The 13,448-nt window shown below is 39.6% G+C and overlaps 1 long non-coding RNA gene across 4 annotated transcripts; it reads left to right on the forward strand.

Moving 5' to 3' along the window:
* Positions 1 to 249: 249 nt before the first annotated feature.
* LOC127097190 (uncharacterized) lies at positions 250 to 13,448 on the forward strand. Of its 4 annotated transcripts, none has more exons than XR_007792946.1 (4): positions 250 to 344; positions 12,919 to 12,987; positions 13,081 to 13,274; positions 13,388 to 13,448. It is a non-coding gene; the product is annotated as an uncharacterized LOC127097190 (long non-coding RNA). The 4 variants fall into 4 exon arrangements; XR_007792944.1 differs by lacking the exon at positions 250 to 344 and adding an exon at positions 12,721 to 12,815; XR_007792945.1 differs by having other exon boundaries at positions 12,919 to 13,274.

The raw sequence follows: 13,448 nt of genomic DNA on the forward strand, positions 1-13,448 counted from the left end.
TGTAAGAAATCAAATGGCTGAAACAAAAAAACTCACCTTCGGCGGTGACTACAGCAATGGTGGAGCTTTCAGGTTTGTCTTTGATTTGGTGATTTGGGTTTTTCTGTGATGTTTGGTCCGCCTCCCTCTCAAAAATTTCGTTTTGAAATTTAGGGTTTTTTGCTAAGCTTCTGCCGTTAGCTCTCAAAAATTTTTCGTCCCCTTCTACTGATCTCTGCTTTTTCTATTTATCCTTGCACATTAGGGTTTCGAAAGTGTAATTGGTGTTCAAAGGAGAAAGCTTTCAGAAGCGCTTTTGGATGCTCAGAAGTGCTTTGTCTTGTTTGATGCTATCTTCCGGAAAGGTAATCTGCACTTTAGCTTTTCCAATCGCTTTTTGTCCCAATTCCAATTTGGGAACTTTGGAATTTTACTGCTTTACTGATTGCCTGGGTTTTGTTACTGCAGTGAAAAATTATTGAAGACTCAAGAGTGGTTTCGGTTCCGGCTCCGGTTTAACAGTCTGATGGACGATAGGTTCAATTGTGTACTGGTTTAGATTTGTTGCTGCAGGACGTTACAGGTTGTTGCTGTCATGAAACTTACCATGGAACCGATTTTATTATGCAGGTCGTGGATTCCGAGTCTTCAAAGCAAAGCAAAATGGCTTGGCGCGTTGCGAACTCCATACCAGCTGTTGTTGGATTCGTACTGTGGTCTGCAAAGAGACATAATTATGATTGAATTGCACTGTAACTTGTATTGTTTGAAATGTATTCTAACAACCACGTAACACTTTGGTTCAAAACGGAAGGCTCTTTGCAGTTAAGGAATAGCATTTCGATTGTCTCTAATCAAATTTTCATGCTTATAAGGTGCTCCCTGCTCAGATTTCTGCTAATAACACTGTCTGCTTTGTTGCATTTGACTTTGGCAGGTAACCGGAGGTAGCATCATTGCCATGCCAGCAGGGGTTGCTCCCGGAAATTATCTTTTACTGAGTCTAGGAACTCAACATCGGTCTGCTGATATGTTTCACTTAGCCAATTTGGTATCCGTCAAAACTTTGGATGCTTCGTGAGATTTTCAAATACGTGATCCTTCAAATACTCAGCAGCACGAGAGCCGCCATGACCGTCAAATATTCCAAATAAGCTCACTAAACGGCGGCCAATGGTTGATGTCTTAACATCATAGAAATCTTCCATGGTCACTCTCTTCAACTTTTATTTTCGATTTTGCTTTGCTATCTGTTTTTGATTGGTAGTTGAGAGAAAATATAAAGTGATGATGTTATGGTTTTCTTTTCGCTGTTGTTGGCAGGAATGAGGTTTTGGCCAGGTGACATGGTGGACCGGGAACAAAGGAATTGGCTGTAGTTTCCAAGAGCAAACTCTTACGATGTTGGTGCAGTTGGTAGCATTTTAAACATATCTTGTTTTACTGCAGGAACATATGTCGAAGTGAGTGCGAAAACCAAAATTCAGGTGCATTACTTTGTCAAATTCACAATGTATGTGCCATGTTTGATCATGACTTGGTTGATGCCGCTGTGATTTCACTATGGCTTTGTTGCAGGGTATCGACGGCATGATGCGTCACATGTATGTGTTGTGAGGTTACCGTCACGGTTATTCTTCCGGCAGGGTCACGGCTTATCTGAGAAGTTTGAACACTTTCTTGTTGTTGCAATGGCATTGATAGTGGAATAGATGAAAGTGGTGCATTAGGAACATGTGGCCATCGGGCTTGCACCGACATCTCAGTAGAGTGCTGGAAAGGAGAAACATCATACATAGCCACTGGAGATGCCATTGGCAGAAGTGGTGAACCAGGAGCAAGATGTTGAGTTTGAGAAAGCATGCTAGCAGGAAAATGTGAGATCATCTGGCCTGAAGAATTCTGTGCATTTGGTAAAGCAGGCCACAACGAAATTGGCGGTGTCTCATTTTTTTTCTTGATTATTATGTTGTAAAATGATCAATGGTATTTGGAATTCTTTTGAAGATATGCTCTACTGTAAACCTTGCAGTAGTTTTCACTTCAAATTCATTATGTATTTGTCTAATAATAACATGCTCCGAAGTAGACATTGAAGGTGTTTTCGAAACATTTTTATGAACTTGATTAAACAACCAAGATAACAAATACCCAATCAATACTCCCACAACTCCAATACTTAATGAGACAAGTATTGCTTTGCTTGTTGTTCCTTTATGTTTCTATGGTTGACACGGTGAAATATTCCCCGCTAGAGCTTCACTGCCGTAGAAATTGTAACTATGCTGATCTTGTTTCTCCTCATTTGATGAACGGTTTCTAGCACACAAAACAACCTTTGTTTTTTTTTTTTTTTGTCTCAAACAGCTAGGTAGTTCACCTTTCAAAAGATTTGAAGACAAATTCACAAACTGAAGTTCTTGTAAGCAAATTTCCTTCATGCATAATCAACAATCATCGCATTCCAACATGTGGTATCCAACTTATCAGGAACCAACTCAAGCAATTCTCTAGCCCTTTTTAGGCTTTTTCTAAATGAATGACTTCGTGGGAAATCATTAAACATGAATGAATAGAAAATCTCAATATGACATGAAGAAAATATGAATGCAAATTTTGAAAAATGTGAAAAAAAGCGTAAAAACACGAAATAGTAAATATGAAGATGAATGAAGGATATGAATGTGAATGAAAAAAAGAATGCAAACCAATGATTGATGGAAAAATTTCAGGATCAAAATCGGGGTATGACAGTTGCCCCTATTTAAGTATCTTCAACTTGAGAATATGAAGCAGGACACTCTTCATATGATCATAGTGGGAGATGCTTAAATACTAAGAAGACCCGGATTTTGATCCTGAATCCCTATGACATGATGTGATATGATATGATATGCCATGATATGCATGGATGCATGATTCTTTTTTTGTAATTTTTATCTGTTAGGGATATGGTGGACCCTTAACAGGAGACGCTACTAGACAGACCAAACTGTGGGGAATACTGATGATCCACAGGGAGACAGACAAATGGTAAGAAACAACTTGCTGGGGAAACAGTCCTGCTGGAGACTCAGACACACACTGGGGAGTATTCAAAGTGAGATCTGATAAACGACACTTAGAATACAAGGGATTTCGGTGGTAAGTTCACACATGACTTACTAAACCCGAATAAAGGAAAAGATGCTACAACAGGTTCATACATGACCTGACAACGCTGGGGAATAATCAAGGAGAAAACTCTTCAGAACAGGTTCATGTATGACCTGACACCGGAATAAGGGTTCAACAACAGGTTCATACATAACCTGAATAGGATTGAACAAAGAATCTTCAGAGCAGGTTCAAGTATGACCGGACCCCGGAATAAAAGCTCAATAACAGGTTCATACATGACCTGAATGGTACTGAACAAAGAATCTTCAGAGCAGGTTCAAGTATAACCGGACCCCGGAATAAAAAGGTTCAATGACAGGTTCAAACATGACCTGAATAGGATTGAACAAAGAATCTTCAGAGTAGGTTCAAGCATGACCGGACCCCGGAATAAAAAGGTTCAATGACAGGTTCATACATGACCTGAATAGGATTGAACAAAGAATCTTCAGAGTAGGTTCAAGCATGACCGGACCCCGGAATAAAAAGGTTCAATGACAGGTTCAAACATGACCTGAATAGGATTGAACAAAGAATCTTCAGAGTAGGTTTAAGCATGACCGGACCCCGGAATAAAAAGGTTCAATGACAGGTTCATACATGACCTGAATAGGATTGAACAAAGAATCTTCAGAGTAGGTTCAAGCATGACCGGACCCCGGAATAAAAAGGTTCAATGACAGGTTCAAACATGACCTGAATAGGATTGAACAAAGAATCTTCAGAGTAGGTTCAAGCATGACCGGACCCCGGAATAAAAAAGGTTCAATGACAGGTTCATACATGACCTGAATAGGATTGAACAAAGAATCTTCAGAGTAGGTTCAAGCATGACCGGACCCCGGAATAAAAAGGTTCAATGACAGGTTCAAACATGACCTGAATAGGATTGAACAAAGAATCTTCAGAGTAGGTTCAAGCATGACCGGACCCCGGAATAAAAAGGTTCAATGACAGGTTCGTACATGACCTGAATAGGATTGAACAAAGAATGGAAAAACTCTTCAGAGCAGGTTCAAGGATGGCCTGACCCCGGAATAACAACAATTGGACTCTGACCGTAAGCAATGGACTACAACCAGCTTTTAACGGATTTTGCCAACAACAATTGGACTTTGAAATGAGTTCTAGTAACAACTGATCTTTAGGAGACACCAATGAGTCTTGAAACAATTCCAGGGAATGACATAGGGGTTCTGGAACTTCGTCAGAATAAAAGTGACATGTCTGGGAATTCATCGGAGAGTAAAAGAAACAAATTCTGGAAATGCATCGGAATTACAAGTGATATTCCGGAAATACAACAGAATACAGACACATCTGGTAATACATCAAGGAAATTCTGGAAATACATCAGAATATAGACACATCAGAGAACACCTCAGATAGATGGTGAAACATCTGGAAATACATCAGACCAGTTATGGAAATTCATCAATAAACCAAGGAGTAATCCGGAAATTCATCGGATAATCCAAAAAGAAAATGAACCTTAATGGAAAATTTTCTAATAGGTGCCAACTGGGTTGGATTTGAAAATGACTGCAAAAACCGAATGATGGTTTAAGGGCACCAAATACAGACTGGAATTAGAGGTCAAAGGATATAGGATCAACAACAAGACCTGGGTCAATGCAAAATGAGCACGAAGTACATTTTGGCTATGCATGATTTGAATTCTTTTATGCATGATATATGAATGATCATGCTATGAGAATGCTGACACCTGAGTGGACTGGGAGTTGGTAAAGGCTTTTTATGGAAGCTCATGATTCCTCAACACCGAGAACTCAACCAAATATTTTATGATAGATGTTGTCAAAGGAGGATTCTATCCAGTTTGATAGCCACAGCTTAGCCAATGGATCCTTTTGGAGGATTAATGAATCGTGCTAGCATAATTTTCGGGCACTCATCTTAAACTCAATAGTTGTTGACGTATGACAGAATTTGTTTGAGCAGTTTGAAAGCACGAAGAAAGAGGTTCTGCCCCTCTGTGGCTCATCTTGCCCCAGTTTGTTGGGACTTTGGAGATGTTCACCTTGAAAATGGGTTTGGAAACAACTTGCCATGAGACTACCTCGAGATGGCTTGCCCCAAGTGTTTGAAACTTGTAATGGTCTTGACTAACCAAATGCTGGAATGGTAGACTCTTGATTGATTTTCCTTTGGATAGTTGGACTTACCGAGCTCTGAGGTGGTTTGCCCCAGTCTAAGTCTTGAAGCAAATTACTCTTGGCTAACTGAACCATGGAGTGACTGGACTTACTGAGCTCTGAGGTGGCTTGCTCCGGTCTAAGTCTTGAAGCAAATTACTCTTGGTTAGCTGAACCTTGGAGTGATTGGACTTACTGAGCTCTGAGGTGGCTTGCCCCGGTCTGATTCTTGAAGCAGATTACTCTTGGCTAGATGACCCTTAGGGTGACTAGCTCGAATTAACTGATGCTCAAAGTGATTTGCCCTTGACTAGACTTCTTTCACTCCATCAAGTTCTTCAACTGTATATTGTTGGAATTTCTTTGACGCTAAGTGTTGACTTGCAAATAAGATTGTGCATTCAAAAAATGGTAATTTTAATGCAATGTTTATGCAAAAATTTGAAATCAAAGTTTATTGATTTAAATGGGTGAAATACAGTGAACGAGTCATTGATAAGAACACAACGGTGATCAAGTCATTCACAGTATGCAAGTTGGTGCCATCAAATGATTAACAAAAATCGTTTGGAGTCAAGTTAACACCACCTTGTTATAGTATGCTTTCAAAATAAACCCTGCCTCAATTAGGTCTTTTAAGGGTTGTAACGCGGTCTGGTTCGCGGTTTCTTGAAACAAAAGGATATAAGGCTCAAAATTTGTTTTTACCCACCCCTTCTTCTTGATGATCTCCAGTTCCTACGTTCAGTTAATTCAATACACGCATTCGACTTCCAAGAGGGTTCGAAGGTGTGATGAGGATTCAAGACGAATTTTTCTTGAAATGGCAGTCACCTTATTTTTTTGTTTTGTTGAGGGTTTTGGTGACCTCTTTTTGTTTTTCTTTGTCCCTTATTGTGCCTGGACCGCTTCTTTGAAGCTTTCGGTCCATCGGGATGCCCTGACTTTTGCCTAAGTCATTTTTGTGGTGTTTGACTTAGCGGACTTTTATTTTTTATTTTTTAAAGGTATTGACTGCCACATTATTGGTGGATAAGGATCAACCAACACTAATTTTAGCTTTTCTTAACTTCTTCAACACTTCAACATGTGTGCGAAGGATAACACGTGGTTGAACCTAATTGGAGGGTGTTCATATGGACGATTTTTGAAAGATCGAATACATGATCAAAATATCTGAACACAACTACCCTGCCCCAGGTTAAGATTAAGGGTTTTAGATCCGAAATAAACACCAACTTCTAGGCTCAAAGTGGTTGTTTAGGGATTAACTCCTTATCACTCCAGTGTTTGGGGATTTGAGACAATGCCTTACATCATCGACAAGGTTTTACTCAAAAGCATACCACAACAATTTCAGGTGTTTTGTTTTCATCATCCTCCCTCCAATCTTTGTTAACACAACAGTTCGATAAACAAAAGTGAATGAGAGGAGTATTTTTGTTTTTTAACATAAATGAAAAACGAGTGAATACGAATGGATCAATTCAAAAGATGCATAAACATTTCATTAATCCTACCAATTCAAAGAAAACAACAATGCTTAAGAAGCAGATAACAGTCAACATGCAAGGAAACTACAAAAGAAATGCTGAAACAGCCAAATGATTGCCAGCTTTGGGGAATGACTTCTTCAATCTTGATCCATGAACTTAGGGGGACACCCCTTCGAGATCTTCGCACTTATCCGATCGATGGGTTAACATTTACCACCAAGCTTCCTTCTTGAAAGGCTATGTACCTGTTGTCAATCAGCTGCTGTACTTTGGCTTTGAAAGCGTCACAGTCTTCAGTTGAGTGCCCTTCGGATCCGGCATGATATCCACATTTCTCATTTGGGTTATACCCGGGTGGGTAAGGTTGTGGAACCGGTTTAAGAGACTTGGGAACCACCAACGAGTTTTGAATCAGAGGTTGTAGGAGTTGGCTGTATGTCATGAAGACCGGATGTTGAGGATCATTTTTCCTTTCCAAGTTACCTTGAGGCCTTTGCTGATTGTGATACCTCGGGCCTTGGGCTTGTTGATTTGGATGAGGGGTAAACCAGGATTGTTGGCAATGAAGACCAGAAGGTGGTGGTTGCTGGTACAACACTTTGGGCATTGCTAACTGCTCATCTTCAGCCACTTGAAGGTTGGGATCAACAAGTCTTTTGACATTGGCAGGATGACCTTCAAATTCTTTTCCTTCAGTCTCATCGTTGAACGCAACCCTCTTGGATTCACTACTCACCTCTCCTTTTCTTTCATTGGTATGGGTCGTGGTATTGGAAATCCAAGGCGGTATCTCAATGCTCTTACCAGGAAACAATGATAGCTCATTAGCCACATCCCTGACATCTTCCTTGTGGTACAAAACCTTGAGGGATCTCAAGGGTCCTTTCCCTTTCTCATTATCTGGTCCAGAAATCAAGGTATATGTACCTGAGCCTTCCTCCTTGAGTGTTGGTGACCTTATGTCAATCAATCTTTGCAGCTTGAGCTTAAAACTCACGCATTCCTCGATGGAGTGCCCCATTGTTCCAGTATGGTATTCACACTTGATCTTCGGGTGATCTTCTTCAAAGACTAAGCTCTTCTTGTTAATCAGTCCTCGTACCAAATATTTTAGCGCACAACAAGAATCTAGGTCATGTCCCAATGCCCCTTTATGGAATTCACATGTTGCATTTGGATTGTACCATGGCAGGTATGGTGACACAGGTGTGAGAGCTCGAGGGGTTACCAAAGTATTCTGGATCAGTAGCGGGTAAAGCTTGCTATATGGTACCGGAATCGAGTCATTGTGATCCTTGTTCCTCTTGTTCTGATTCTGATTTTTATTCTGAACCTGGCTTTGGTGACTTTGAGGAGGAATAGCCAGAGGATGTTGCTGATGACGCCTTGAGGGAGGTCCATATACTGGTAAATGAGGAGTTGCCACATAGAATTTCCCTTGACTTGAGGTAACACCGGATGGATGCGGGGTAGTAGCTCTCTTTGTTGCAGCAGCGTATATTGGGTGACCCTCTTTTCTCAACAAGACTTGCAGGGTTTCCAAGACCCATCTCATTTGGCTCTTCAAAAGGTTAAGTTCCTCCTTCAGTGCTTCTTGGCTATTTCTTAGCTCGTCCATCATCTCCTGAGACATGGTTCTTTGTTCTAAACGCGTGTTGAGAATCACTTTGCTTCGCGGACAAAAGATGGATGAGTTTTTTTTTGGTATTTTGTCTGGAGAATGACATGCATTATGATGCGATGCAAATGCAATGGAATGCGAATGAATGCAATGCAAGCCATGCACATTTGTTTTTTCTTCAATACATGGGTTCAAAAGTCCAAGGTACTGATAAATCTGATTGTTTTCCAAGAATAGGTTCTCACCGGGTAAGATCTAAGATTTTGTTACAAAGGATCCCCAGAGTCATTGATTCACAAGAATGTTTGACGCTTACGGGAAATACTTTCCGGTCGTCAACTCCATCAAGGGAATCTATTCTGGGTGAGGTTCTCGTACCGACTCTTACGAAGTATACACCTCGCGAGTCCGTACTACGCAACCATCGACTGGGTTCTAGACAGGGTACTCAGAGTCATGGATTCGAAAGACTGTTTGACGCTTACGGAAAATACTTTCCGGTCATCAACTCCATCTGGAGAATCTATTCTGAGCGAGGTTCTCGTATCGATCCTTACGAGGTATCCACCTCGGGAACCCATACTACGCAACCATCATTTCTAGTTGGCCAAAGGTTTAATGTTCTAAAAGGTCCTTAGAGTCATGGACCCCTTTGAAACATCGGCGCTTACGAGGTATACACCTCGGGCGATAATATTTGCAAAAGGATCTACTCTAAGTGAGGTTCTCGTACCGACCCTTACGAAGTATTCACCTCGGGAGTCCGTACTACTCAACCATCGTCCTATCTTATGTGTTTTTTTTTCACTCTAGACTCGGGTGTAGAGTCTTTCCCACATGGTTCGCAATCAAATACCCATATACCAACAATCACAATAGAACCAATATACAACAGATATATCAATATAATAATAAAGATAATAACAAACAATAAATAAGGAAAAGCCACACAATTAAACAAACAAAGGCACACAAACGTCCTAACTAGGCTTGACTCGCTTAGGGATGTCTGAATTCCCCAGCAGAGTCGCCATCTGTCGCACCTCGAAAAAATGGGGATACGACTTCAAAGCGAAGCGCGATCGCACGCTCGCAATGATGGACTGAACAGAGTCGCCACCGAACTTTATTTATTCCTAAAAAGGAAAGGGGAAATATCGATAAAACCCAAGACAAAAGAAAGGATAAGATATGGTCATCGCAACCAATATCAGGGTTCGGGAGTCGATTACGCAAGGGGAAGGTATTAGCACCCCTCACGTCCGTTGTACTCAACGGGAACCATTAGGTCAGTTGTGTGCGTTAGTGTTAGTTTAAATGTTAGGCTTTTCGAATTATTTAAGTGGGAAAGAAAGAATAAAAGAAAGAAGAAATGTTTTTGGATTTTTTAACAAAGGACTAAACCTAAGTTTTTTATTAGTGGGCCTGACAAGATTTAAAAATCCTGCTCCTACGTATCTCAAAAGAGAAATCAAGGCTTACGTAGTTCTGGGTAGAAAAATGTTTGTTTGTTGGTCGATTTTAGCGAAAGCTATATTGTATTAATCGACGAAAACATCGTTTTACCCAAAACAGATGAGGAGTGGACGCATACCACACATCGAACGGATTTATAAATCTACATTCGGAAAAGCGTCACTTATCTCTACTCAACAATCGTGGCCGAAACATTGTTTTGTATCTCTTAAGACAATATATCTTTCGTTTATGAAAAAGGTTTTTGATTAATCGCACGGCGGCGAGAAAAAGTTTGATTGGTTGGATGTATTTTGAGTGATGGCGAGAACTTGGATGAGCGAGATATACATCTCGTATCCTAGTCTCAGGAGTGCACGGCATACGCCATGTTCCACTTCCATCTTTATTGAAAAAGTATTAAGTTAGGAATTAAGTATTTTGGAATTTGATTGAGAAAGGGTTTGAAGAAACCGCATTGACAATTTAAATGATGGCGAGAGTTAAGATTGGCGAGGCATACGTCTCGAATCTTAACCTCAGGAGTGCATGATATACATCATGTTCCATTTCCACCTTTATTGAGAAAAGTGTTTAAATAAGAATTAGGTGTTTTGAGTTTTGTTTGTGAAAATGACTTGACCTAGATCAAGTATTGATGGACGTTTAAAAGAAATTTGTATGAGTGTTTGAAAGAAAGTGGATAAATTCGGATGATGGCGAGAGCTAGGATTGGCGAGATATACATCTCGAATCCTAGTCTCAGGAGTGCATGGTATACACCATGTTCCATTTCCATCTTATTTGCAAAGATGTTTAATAAAGATTAGGTATTTTAGAATTTGATTGAGAAAGGGTTTGACGAAACCGCATTAACAATTTTTAGACGATGGCGAGAGTTAAGATTGGCGAGGCATACGTCTCGAATCTTAACCTCAGGAGTGCATGGTATACACCATGTTCCATTTCCACCTTTATTGAAAGAGTCTTAAATAAGATTTAAGTATCTTAGATTTGATTGAGAAAAAGGTTTGACGAAACCACATTGACGATTTTAGATGATGGCGAGAATTAAGATTGGCGAGGCATACGTCTCGAATCTTAACCTCAGGAATGCATGGTATACACCATGTTCCATTTCCACCTTTATTGAAAAAAGTTTAAATAATAATTAGGTATTTTGAGTTTTTTGTTGTGAAAATGACTTGACCTAGATCAAGTATTGATGGGCGTTTGAGAAAGATTTGAATGAGTATTTGATAGAGCAAAGTGGATAAATTTGGATGATGGCGAGAGCTAGGATTGGCGAGATATACATCTCGAATCCTAACCTCAGGAGTGCGCGGTATACACCACGTTCCATTTCCCTCTTTATTGAAAAGTCTTGAATATGAATTAATATTTTTTGAGTTTTTATCAGAAAAATGGCTTGACGTTGAATCAAGCATTTGATGAAGTTTTGAGATGGGATGGAATAGGAGAGAGAAATGAGTTGGTTTGTTTATTGAGAAAATGCTCGACGTTGGATCGAGTCTTTATTTTTGTATTTTTTTGAAATTTGTTGATTTTATTCTTATATTAGTATCTAATTAAACAACCAAACAATAAAAGAAATAAAAACTACAAAATTATAACACATTGGGGGAGTGGGGTACATTTTGTCAAATGGGGGTTAGAACAATCATGAAATAATTAAATCAGACCCAAATAAATAATGCATGAGTGTAAGTGCAAGAGAACCGGCTCATTGTAAGGAAGCCCAAGAGTAAGCTATGTGAGGTTGATGGCGATGCTTAAAAAGCAATCGGCTTACACGGGTTTGAAAATGGGCTCAATATTAAATCGAGAAAAGTATGATTTTTTTTTGAAAATGGTTTTGCATGCATGATGTATTTAATAAAAAAACATGGACATAAAAAAAAACTATTTAAAGAAACAAAATGCTAAAAGATAATAAAATACTAAAAAATGAAATGCTAAAAAAGAAATGAAATACTAAAAATGCTATCTACGAGTATCGAACCCACCCCTCTTGAGACTACAGCACTACCCTCTCTCCACTAGGCTATTTAACAACTAACTGTTATCTTAACACTAACCTAAATATATAAACTAAAATAAATTAAAAAAGAAGGATTAAAATAAAAACTAAAATAGAAGAAAACCATTGGTCTACTGTTAATTAAACCCAGCCGCATGGCTGTTGGGTTTTAGATGCTGATTGATTGGGAATACTAAAACGCTATATTAATATCCTAGTAAATGAAAATACTATTAAATGAATATCTAAGAAGTTTAAACGTAAAAAAAAAATGGTTTCAAAGTTGGTCTACTAAAATAAATAAATAAAAAGGAATAAACAAAAGGAAACCCAAAAAGAGAAAAATGAAAAACACTGTAACCACATAGTCCTCGTCCTCAGCTACCCTCAATCTCACTCTCTCTCGTCCTCTCCGTCTCTCTCAATCGCTAACCCCACTCAATCGCTCTATCACCACCGCGTCTCAAACTCTCGCGCCTCAAACCCTCTCAATCCCTCACCTCTCATCGCGTCCCAGCAAGGTCTCTCAACCTCGCTTCCAATCGCCCATGTCTTTCTCAATCGTGTAAGAAATCAAATGGCTGAAACAAAAAAACTCACCTTCGGCGGTGACTACAGCAATGGTGGAGCTTTCAGGTTTGTCTTTGATTTGGTGATTTGGGTTTTTCTGTGATGTTTGGTCCGCCTCCCTCTCAAAAATTTCGTTTTGAAATTTAGGGTTTTTTGCTAAGCTTCTGCCGTTAGCTCTCAAAAAATTTTCGTCCCCTTCTACTGATCTCTGCTTTTTCTATTTATCCTTGCACATTAGGGTTTCGAAAGTGTAATTGGTGTTCAAAGGAGAAAGCTTTCAGAAGCGCTTTTGGATGCTCAGAAGTGCTTTGTCTTGTTTGATGCTATCTTCCGGAAAGGTAATCTGCACTTTAGCTTTTCCAATCGCTTTTTGTCCCAATTCCAATTTGGGAACTTTGGAATTTTACTGCTTTACTGATTGCCTGGGTTTTGTTACTGCAGTGAAAAATTATTGAAGACTCAAGAGTGGTTTCGGTTCCGGCTCCGGTTTAACAGTCTGATGGACGATAGGTTCAATTGTGTACTGGTTTAGATTTGTTGCTGCAGGACGTTACAGGTTGTTGCTGTCATGAAACTTACCATGGAACCGATTTTATTATGCAGGTCGTGGATTCCGAGTCTTCAAAGCAAAGCAAAATGGCTTGGCGCGTTGCGAACTCCATACCAGCTGTTGTTGGATTCGTACTGTGGTCTGCAAAGAGACATAATTATGATTGAATTGCACTGTAACTTGTATTGTTTGAAATGTATTCTAACAACCACGTAACACTTTGGTTCAAAACGGAAGGCTCTTTGCAGTTAAGGAATAGCATTTCGATTGTCTCTAATCAAATTTTCATGCTTATAAGGTGCTCCCTGCTCAGATTTCTGCTAATAACACTGTCTGCTTTGTTGCATTTGACTTTGGCAGGTAACCGGAGGTAGCATCATTGCCATGCCAGCAGGGGTTGCTCCCGGAAATTATCTTTTAC

This window comes from Lathyrus oleraceus, chromosome 6 (genome assembly GCF_024323335.1).
Source record: "Lathyrus oleraceus cultivar Zhongwan6 chromosome 6, CAAS_Psat_ZW6_1.0, whole genome shotgun sequence".
In the NCBI taxonomy this organism is placed as follows: domain Eukaryota; kingdom Viridiplantae; phylum Streptophyta; class Magnoliopsida; order Fabales; family Fabaceae; genus Lathyrus; species Lathyrus oleraceus.